The following is a 10,884-nucleotide window of genomic DNA, read 5'->3' on the forward strand; positions in this document are numbered from 1 at the left end:
AGCAATGAGTCAAGGAAAGAAATTGACCCTTTGGAGTGAGGTCCCAGGTTTGAATTTGATCCATGTAAACACAGAGATAAAGAGGATCAGTGGCAAGGATTATAATATGAATAAAATAGTATCTTAAGACACCAAGGAAGAGAATTTGGGAATGACCAAAGGACTAGTCATCTGACTAGTGCCCAGTCCTTTCACTGATACCATGACATATTTACTAAAACAGAGTGAAGTAGGAAAATCAAGATGTTTTCATTGGAAATTCTGAATCTTTTTCTTCAGAGTTAAAAAATTAAATGTTAGTTATTAGGTTAAATAAAAAAATAATTCTCCAAGGAATATAGAAGGGACAAGGATAGTCCACTAAATATAAATATTGAGATTGGTAATTCCATTATAATCTTAATTCTACTCTTAACCACAAATTAATTTAATTGTGAAAGTTCCTTCTCTTATTTAATGCTAATGTTTATTTATACTTATAGCATAGCTAAATTGTCTTCGTTGAATACCATATAATAACCAAGACTATGTGACATATGAAAATTCTGTGCCACTTTATAATTTTGCAAATGTATGGAACTTTGGTTATGAGTCTACTCTTAAAGTCTACTTTAAGTCAAAACACCTTGTGTGTGTGTGTGTTTATGTATTTTGAATTAATAAATCAGAAAGCATTTAAGTAATGGGACGACTAGGTGGTGCAATGGATAGGGCATTGGCCCTGAATTCTTTTTTTTTTTTTAAGCAATTGGGGTTAAGTAATTTGCTCAAGGTTATATGGCCAGTTATTTTGTGTGGGTGTTAAGTATCTGAGCCTGGAACCGATCCCAGGTCTCCCAACTCTGGGGCTGGCGCTCTTACTCACTGTGCCACATGGCCTCCCCAAAGCTTTTCTTTCTTTTTTTTCTTTTTAAAGGGGAAGAGCAGGGTAGTTGGGGTTAAGTGACTTGTCCAAGGTCACATGGCTAGGAAATATTAAATGTGAGGCCAACTTTGAACTCAGGTCCTCCTGACTACAGGGCTGGTGCTGATTCACTGTGCCACCTAGCTGCCCCAAGGGACCTGAATTCAAATATGACCTTAGACACTTACTAGATGTGTGACCCTGGGAAAGTCACTTAACTCTGATTGCTTTAAAGAAAAAAAGAATTTAAGTACCCACTGCATGTCAGCCATTGTTCCATACATAGGAGCTTACATGAATAGTGAGTTATTCAAAAACTTATCATTATATTGTTATACTTACTAATGTTATTGTCATAGGCACATCATTTAACCTTTCTATCCCTCAGTTAAATCAAACATGTTGTTACAGTTAAGATTCTGATTTTCACTGGGGGACAGACTTTGTCATAGGCAGTTTTCCATATTGATAGTGATACTCAATTCAAACTAAATCAACAGACAAAAAAATAAAGACTTCCAATGTCTAACACATTGTCACACACATAGTAGATCCTTAAATACTCATTGAATAAAATTCTATTAGACTTAATAGGGTTCCCAGGGGATAACTAGTATCAATGGGATATGGGATATCATGGGTCAAAGGGAGACAGATGACATCTTGATATGAACAACTTCTAATATTTAGAGCTACCTCAATATAAAAAGATCTTCCTTGGTAGGCAATGATCTCCCTATCACTGGAGGTATTCAAGTAGATCATAATCAACAAGTCCAACACCCTCATTTAACAAACTAGGAAAATGAGGCTAGATGATTTGCCCATGGTCACCTCTCACTTCACAGAGTTCTTTTGCTGTTCAACACTGGATGGCTACCTGCTTTCAGGTAATATAGGTAAGTCATACTTCCAGATGAAATAGATAATATCTAAGATCACTTAGAGCTACATAATTCTTTGATTCTGTGGCTGAGCAATGTTGGATAACCACTTTATGTGCCTATAACCTAAAAGTAGAAGCTAGAATTTAATGATGTATTAGGACAATAAGGTTAACATCTGAGAGTTTGTATCCCAGGAAATTGTATAAATTAGGTATATTGCTGAACAAATCTAGGATGGTGAGAATCACAGAATTTATACAGGAAAGGACTAGATAGATAGATAGATGATAGATAGATAGATAGATAGTTATATATATAGATAGATATGTCTATGAATATATAGATATATACATATGTCTATGAAGTTATGACTTGAATTCTAATCCCAAATCTCCTTATTACTACATGTGTGATCTTGGGCAAATCACTGAGGCAGCTAAGATAGAGTACTGACCCTAGAGTAAAAAAGAACTGAGTTCAAATCCAGCCTCAGATACTAGCAATTTGAGCCTGGACAAGTCACTTAACTTTTCCTTGCCTCAGTTTCCTCAAGTGTAAAATGGAGATAATGATAACATCTATATTGCAAGATTGCTGTGAGAATCAAATGAGATCATAATCAAAAAGCATGTAGCATAGTGTCTGCATAGTAGGGTAACACATAAATGCTTATTCCCCCTAGCCTCCCTAGCCCTCGGTTTTCCTATTCGATGGATTTAATAAGCTCTAAGGATCCTTCTAGCTCTTTCTATTTGTCATCTGAACCTATGAAAATGTTGGAAACATTTGTCATTCAACATTTGGTTGAATGTCATTCAATATTCAAAATGTCATTCAACATTTGGTTGAAATCCAAAATTTGAAGAAGTGAGAGAAATTTGAAAAGACAGGTTAAATGACTTTTCAAATGTCAGTGGCATAGCTAGAATTTGAACTCAGATCCTCTGGGGTTAGGTCTAGCACTTTTCCCTCTATACTACAGTGCAAAAAGGCCTGATTGTCATTGCTATCTTTTTCACTATATCTTTTCTGGCACAGAGAATTCTCCTGCCCACTTGAGCCAAATCGATAGAAAGACATATTTCAGTAGATGCTGAGAGACACAAAAGAAGGCACCCCCAACCCATGGCTGTCAACATTGCTGACAAGTGTATATGGACAAGATTACCTACCATTCTTAACCTTGGTAGGCTATTCCTGACAAACTAGGGAGTGACAACACGTTTGATTGACAGCAATCATTAGTCAGTGGGTAAGACCAACCCAGTGCAACCACATTCAGTCTGTCACAGATCCTTCAGGAGAAATAAGGGTGGAATAAGCATGGAAGCTCACCTAGCTATAGACAATAGAGAAAGCTAGTTTTCAGCCACTTGAGTGAAAATGTCTGCTAATCAATCATTCAAGCAAGCAACAGACATCTATTAAGTGCTTGTTGTGTGCCAGACATTGTGCTATACATTGGAAATACAAAGAGAGGTAGAAACAGACCCTGCCCTCAAGTAGCTTATATTTTAATAAGTTAGACAGCATGTAAATACATAGGTACGTATGAGACAAAGTAGGTAAAAAGTAACCTTGAGGAGAGGGACCCAAATGCAAAATGATATATTTTTACACAGGAAAACTCTCAGCTGTTGATGCAAAATGACCATGAATACATGTGTGCAAAAACTCTTATTGTGTTGTTATAGTATATGACTAATTTACTGCAAAGAAAACTGTAGGGTTTTCATTTTTTCTGTGGCAAAGTCAAAAACCATTGTGCTTCTGAAATGAGTAACTGTACTTGAATGTTTTTGATAATGGAAAATATATGTTTGGACATTAAAGTCATAACTTGTCTTTATTTTCTGCAAATTTTGCTCGTGGGCAGCAGAAAACAGTGGCAATCCTACAGTAACATCAAAACAACAGCCTTAAGTGGAAGCTGAAAAATGCTGATAAGATGCAGTAATTTATTGCTTTGAACACCAACCAGAGTGGAGATTGATCCTTTTGTCCACTATCTTTTAGTTACAAAAAGATCTTTGAGGCCAAAATGAAATGCTTCAGGTTAACAATGCAATAGATTTCATTGATTTTTTTTTATGATGGGAGAGCAAATTATTCATGAGCTTGATTCCAAATTTACATTTGTTCCTTTAGTTGGAATATGAAACTCTTATATACTAAGCACTTCAGACATGAATATATGACCCTTTATAACAATTTTCCGACTCAACACAAAAATCTAAATTACCAGAGAACATGGTTTCAGAATAGGTCTGTGATTCAATTATAATTTATTTATGCCTTCACTTCTTTTCTAACTGGCCTTATTGCAGGATACTATTCACTCTAGTTGACATTATTCAACTGCTGTTCATGCATGGAGAAACTAAATGATCTCAAACACAAAACATTCAAGGTGATTCAGATTCTTTTTATTTATAATTTCTATTTTTTACGATTCATAAGATTTTGTTTTGCAAAACTGCTGAAGAAAATAGGAAAAAATGAACAAAACAATGTTTTATGCAGTGTCAGATAGTTTCCATTTGCTTTTGTTGAATAGTTACAGGATTAGACAAATGCCAAAGTACTACCTCTGGGCCAGTGATTTGCATGTTTATAACTTATGGCTCAGAACATATCTTGTCATATTTTTGTCCTTCCATTGATTATTTTTCTCATATGCTCATAGTTTCAACTTTTGATTTTCCTAATTAGCTCTAAATTTGGTGAAAATGTAAAATTTGTTCACTTAACTTCCCCCTTTCTCATAGATTTTTAAATGGCTCACATAGAAAAAGGATGGAAATGATATATGTGGTGGTTTTGTTCTGACAAAGGCCAGATCTGGCAATGCTCCAGTCCAAACGGTATAATTATTCTCCTGGTGAGCTTATTTAGATAGTACATTATTTTTTCTGAATACAGGAAACACTTTGTCCCCAAAACTAGCTTTTACTGAAAAGCTGAATACATTTTCTACTCAAAGCTCATTTGGTTGAGGGGAGAGGTTGAGAGAAAGGGAAGGAGGGAGACAGATGGTAACCGAGTGTGGCATGGTGGATGGAGTGCTGGGCTCAGAGTTAAAAGAGTTGGGGTTCAAGTCTCCCCTTTTTCCTAACTACTACTAGCTATGTGATAATGGGTAAGTCACTTAACCCCCAGTACCTAAGGAAACTCTCTAAGACTATAAGTTTAATACTGTAATTATATGCTGCTGAGCCAATGAGAGGATTTCTACAGATGGAGGTTATACAAAGAAAATTCCCCACATATCTGCTTATACATGTTACTTACAAAGAAATTTTATTTTAAACTTTAAAACAAGTCAGCATATTGAGACCAAATATAGAAATCTCAATGATGAGAATAGTTCCTACTTGATAAGAGAAATGCCTGATGATATCCGTCCTTTCTTCAAACATTTTAAGTGGTTTCCTCCAGAATATAATAGAAATTCCTCAGCCAACTATTTAAAACCCTTCATAAACATGTTTCTAATTATTTCTTGAATTTCATATTAGTTGATTTTCACACATTGCAGCCAAAATGACCTGTGTTCTTTAAACTTAACATTTTATCTCCTATCTGTGCTGGTCCATCTCTCATGTTGTAATGCACATCATCTTGCCTCCAGCTCTCCTAGTCATAATTTCTTTCTAACTTCATCTCAGACACCATATCCCATGTGAAGCTCTTCCTTATCCTTTCATTCTAGCATTTTCTACCTTCTTGAAATACCTTGAATTTACTTGCCTGTATTATTGTCATAACCCCACAGCATAATGTAGCTAAGTGAAGACAAAGATAGGTACTTTTTTGTCTTTTTATTGTCAGGATTTAGCACAGTGCCTTGACATATAATAGATATATAATAAATGTTGAATGGAATTGAATTAAACATAAGCATGTGTTTTCATTTGCCTCATTTAAGGAAGGTTAAATTAAATAAAGTTAACTTTTTTTCTGTCATTACCCAGGATTTGAAATTTCAAGACAGACAATGAAGACAAGGAGGGAAATGCTGAATGAAGAATGATCAGTCCTATAGTGCTGTCTCTCCTACCCCCAGCCTAACTAACAAGAATATACCTATTGCTGTAGTGCTGCTAATATCTAGCAAGATAAAAGTTCTTCTTGTATGTACTTACAAGCCAAGAATAAAGGATGACCTATTTTCAATGAGAATTTAAAATTAACCAACAGTTATTAAATTTCCACTCTGATGATTGAAAAGTTTATTTTTTTTTTTTGGATGGGGAGGGAAGGTCTGCATTGTAATTTCATCAGTGTAGAGAATGCACATTAGAAACCCACCTGTAACATAGAGTCTTAGAGATTTACCTGGGGCAGTAAGATGGTAAAAGTCTTGTCTGTGATCATATCACTACTCTGTGTCAAGTGCAGGCGGGACTTGACATCTGCCTCCCTAAGGGCTGAACCCGTTACCATTACCCTACATTGTCTCTTGCTGGGGGAGATACAGAGATCAAATAAGACGTAGTCCTTATTGTTATGGAATTAGCAATATGATAAGTTGGCATGATGCTAGTATGCTTTTTTGTGTTAAGTCTTTTTTTGTTCATGTCCAACCCTTTGTGACACCATTTGGGATTTTCTTGGCAACCATATCAAAGTAATTTGCTATTTTCTTCTCCAGATCATTTTACAGATGAGGAAATTGAGGCAAATAGGGTTAAGTGACTTGACCAAGTAACATAGATAATAAGTGTCTGAGCTTAGATTTTAACTCGTAAAGATGAGTCTTTTTGACTCTAAGCCTAGCACTCTATACATTGTGCACCAAACTGCCTCATATGCTAATATACATAAAGTTATAATACAAGATAATACTTGTTCATCAAAGTGTTAAAAAAAAAAGGTACAGATGAGGTACAAAAAGGTGCAAGGATTAAAGATGACTTATTGCCTGGAGGTTGAGAGGGGAAGTTTCATGAGGAAGATGACATGTGTTCTAGACATAAAGGAAATATAGGATTTAAATATTTATCAAGAAAGTAGGGACAAGAGATTAGGACTGGTACTTTAGGCACAGGATACATAGCTAAGCAAGTATAGGAAATGCATGAGTGATAGTCACAATTAGTACTTTGCCTAATAGCTAATGCACATAAACAAGAACAGTAGAGAAAGGAATGGATAGAACAGTGCCAGCATAAGACATGTACTGTCCATGTAAAATGTATATGTCTACATGAGGTATCTAAAAGGGAAAGGCAAGTGGTTAGAAAGGAGGCACACAAAGATACAATCATAGATAACCTAGAATCTCTGTGTTCCTTTTTAAGGGAGATTGATTTCTGCTTTGAGGGGATTTATTACTATGAGGGCTAGATTTTCTACTTTCCTATGAAAAAGGAATAGTGGACTAGAATTGTATCTGCCCTTCCAAATATTGCAGGTGTAGGACCATGAGGAGTTGACCACAAAAAATCACTTTCCTGGATATTATCTCTTAAGTGGGGAAATGTGCCTCAGTATTATGCCTATTGGCTTGATACTTTCTTCCAAAATACTGGTTACACTAAAGCCAATCATAAATAGTGAGATAGAGATTAGATAGATAGATAGATAGATAGATAGATAGATAGATAGATAGATAAATAGATAGATAGATAGATATAGATAGATAGACAGATAGATAGAGGGATGGATGGATCATTTATTTTGTACTTCATATATGCCAGGCACTATGCTAAGTGCTGAGAATATATATAAAAGCAAAGGAAAAACAACCCCTCCCCTCAAGTGCATTGCATTCAAATAGGGGAAGACAACACATAAAGGGAGTTGGAAAGCGACAGAGAAAAGGTAAGGGAAGGTGCAAGTGTAGTAGGTGCCAGAGACCAAGATAGGATAAGTGAGATGTAAAGTGCATGTTAATAATCTTTAGTGAGTGAAAATATTTATCCAAGCAGATAGGAAACAGAAAATTAAAGACATTAGAGTATAGCAGAAAATACAAAAAAAAAAAAGTGAGTGAACTCTCCCTCTTGGAGGTGTACATCTCACCTCGACAAAGAAAGAGACACAAATCTCACCCAACGGGGGAAATTACCTAATATTTCTAGGACGGTAAAGTGGAAATCAGGGATAAGATGAGAATGTCTTTCTGCTGTTCCCAGCTGTAGTTAACTCAGAAGAGTCTGGTACCACATGTGTTTCTCTTGAAGAAGGAATCTTATGCCAACTCTGCCCCTCATTCAGGTCAAATCAAAATTTTCTCTACCATTTAGTAAAGCCTCATACAAAATAGTTCAATTTTGGCTGAAAACCTGATTTATAGCTGCTCATGGAGGGGTTTAATTGCCACTCTAAGGAATGGATAACTTGGAGTCCTTGAAGGGCAGAGGAGTGATATTAAGAAATCTGCCTTTAGCAGATAGTCGACGCCGCCGGGGGCGAGCCCGTCGCAAGATGGCGGCGGCCATGTTGGGCCCCCGAGTTCTGTCTGCGCAGCGGGCAGCGGTAGCGGCTGGGGCAATGGCGGAGTCGGCTACGGTGCCTGAGGCCAAGGCAGCGGATCCCTTGCAGCTCCAGCGGTGGCGCTAAGCAGCAGTCTTCCTTCCCTCCGTACCCGGTCCTCTCGCAGCAGGCCGGCCCTCCCCTCCCTGCCCCTCCCCTGCCCACCTCCCTGCCCTGCCCAGCCAGCTGGCCCCCAGAATGGAGTTGCCCGGGGGTCCCGGTATGGCGGGGCCTAGCAACGTCGCTGCCTTCCTGACCAAGCTGTGGACCCTAGTGAGCGATCCGGAGACAGACCCGCTAATCTGCTGGAGTCCGAGTGGGAATAGCTTCCATGTTTTTGACCAAGGCCAGTTTGCCAAGGAGGTGCTGCCAAAGTACTTCAAGCACAACAACATGGCCAGCTTCGTTCGGCAACTCAATATGTATGGTTTTCGGAAGGTTGTCCACATTGAACAAGGTGGCTTGGTGAAGCCAGAGAAAGATGACACAGAATTTCAGCACCCGTACTTTATCCGGGGCCAGGAGCAGCTCCTAGAGAACATCAAGAGGAAAGTGACCAGTGTCTCCAGCATAAAGCATGAGGATATAAAGGTCCGACAGGACAACGTCACTAAGCTGCTAACAGATGTTCAGATGATGAAGGGCAAACAGGAGAGCATGGACTCCAAGCTCATGGCTATGAAACATGAGAATGAAGCCCTATGGAGAGAGGTTGCCAGCCTTCGGCAGAAGTATGCCCAACAGCAAAAAGTAGTCAACAAGCTGATCCAGTTCCTGATTTCTCTCGTCCAGTCAAACCGGATCCTGGGGGTGAAGAGGAAGATCCCCTTGATGTTGAATGATAGCAGTTCGGCACATTCCATGCCCAAGTACAGCCGCCAGTACTCCTTAGAGCACGTCCATGGCTCCTCTCCCTACATGGCTTCTTCCCCAACCTATAGTGGCTCCAACCTATACTCCTCAGACTCTGCAGCCAATAGTGGACCCATCATTTCAGATGTCACAGAGCTGGCCCAATCCAGCCCCTCGGCCTCCCCCAATGGCAGCGTGGATGAGAGGATCAGCCCAATGATACGAATCAAAGAGGAGCCCCTCAGCCCACCACGAAGCCCCCAGATTGAGGAGACCAGTCCAGGCCACCCTCCCTCGGTGGTGGAGACCCCCCTGTCCCCTTGCACCTTCATTGACTCCATTCTTCAGGAGAGTGAGCCCAGCACTGCCGCCTCTGTTTCTGGCACCGTGGGTGGGGCCGTCTCTTCTCCACCTCCAGGTCCCCTCCAGACTCCCGAGAAATGCCTCAGCGTAGCCTGCCTCGACAAAAATGAGCTTAGTGAGCACCTGGATACCATGGACTCCAACCTGGACAACCTACAGACCATACTAACCACCCACGGCTTCAGTGTAGACACCAGCGCCCTGCTAGATCTCTTTAGCCCCTCAATGTCTGTGACAGACATGAGCCTGCCTGACCTGGACAGCAGCCTGGCTAGTATCCAGGACCTCCTCTCCTCCCAGGAGCAACCAAAGCCTCTGGAGAATGAGACAGGTGGTGCAGACTCAGTGAAGCAGCTGGTGCACTACACAACCCAGCCCTTGTTCCTGGTAGACTCCAGCACTTTGGATACAACAGGGAATGACCTGCCCATCTTCTTCGAACTGGGGGAGGGGCCTTACTTCTCGGAGGGGGGTGACTACACTGATGACCCCACCATCTCCCTGCTGTCTGGCTCTGAGCCCACCAAGGCCAAGGACCCTGCCGTCTCCTAAAGCCCCTCTTCCTCTGGGAGGGGGATGATCCAGGCATCAGGGTCCCCCTCCCTTCCTTGCCAGTTTTCCTGAGGGTGGGAGAGGGGCGCTGTCCCTTGCATTTATGCTCAGAGAAGTTGCCAGAAATCTAACTTGGGGCCAGACAAGCCTGTTGGAGGGTATCTGGCAACAGATAGGACCCAGGCCATAATTAAGGGGCCACCCACCTGAGCAGGATGTGGGAGGGAGTGTGCCCGAAGGGGCTCTTCTGGACAGAGATTGTTATAATGGAAGCAGCCCAGGTGAGCAGAGATCAACAGGAGAAAGGACCCCAACCCCAACACCATGCATGCCATGGGGTGGGACCTGCCCACCACCTCTCACATTTCCCTGTGGCTCCACTGGGCAGCAGCTTAGGCTTGCCCCACTCCCCATCCCTGGCTTCGTATGTTCTCCTGTTGGTTGGTTTGGGGTTTTCTCGGTTACACTTTGTACTGATCCCCTCTGATTGTTGATAGAATTGTATTTTGGATTTTTACACGAGAGAAGTTTATACTTCTCCCCCTATATAGAGAATATATATTATATATATGTATATATATACATACATTAAAAAAAAGAAATCTGCCTTTAAATCTTATGTCTGACAGTAGTAATAAGGATGAGTTAAAGAGAGAAGTGAAAAAAAAAACTATTAGCAAGTTTATCTTTTTGTTCCTTTTAGGTGCCATCAGATTATATATTTAGAGCTGGAAGGGAGCATTAGTCATTTCCTTTGTTTTATTGATGAGGAAATTGAGATTCAGAGAGTGATTTTCCGAAAATCACCCAGCCAGTAAAAAACAAACAGGATTTGAACCCAAGTCT

The 10,884-nt window shown here is 40.1% G+C and overlaps 1 pseudogene; it reads left to right on the top strand.

The window, feature by feature from the left end:
- Positions 1-8,395: 8,395 nt before the first annotated feature.
- Positions 8,396-10,618, top strand: LOC138160557 (heat shock factor protein 1 pseudogene; annotated as a pseudogene).
- The last annotated feature ends 266 nt before the right edge of the window (positions 10,619-10,884 follow it).

Source organism: Petaurus breviceps, unplaced genomic scaffold (genome assembly GCF_028583685.1).
Source record: "Petaurus breviceps papuanus isolate PSGF00001 unplaced genomic scaffold, PetGlider_PUasm1.0 181, whole genome shotgun sequence".
Classification (NCBI taxonomy): domain Eukaryota; kingdom Metazoa; phylum Chordata; class Mammalia; order Diprotodontia; family Petauridae; genus Petaurus; species Petaurus breviceps.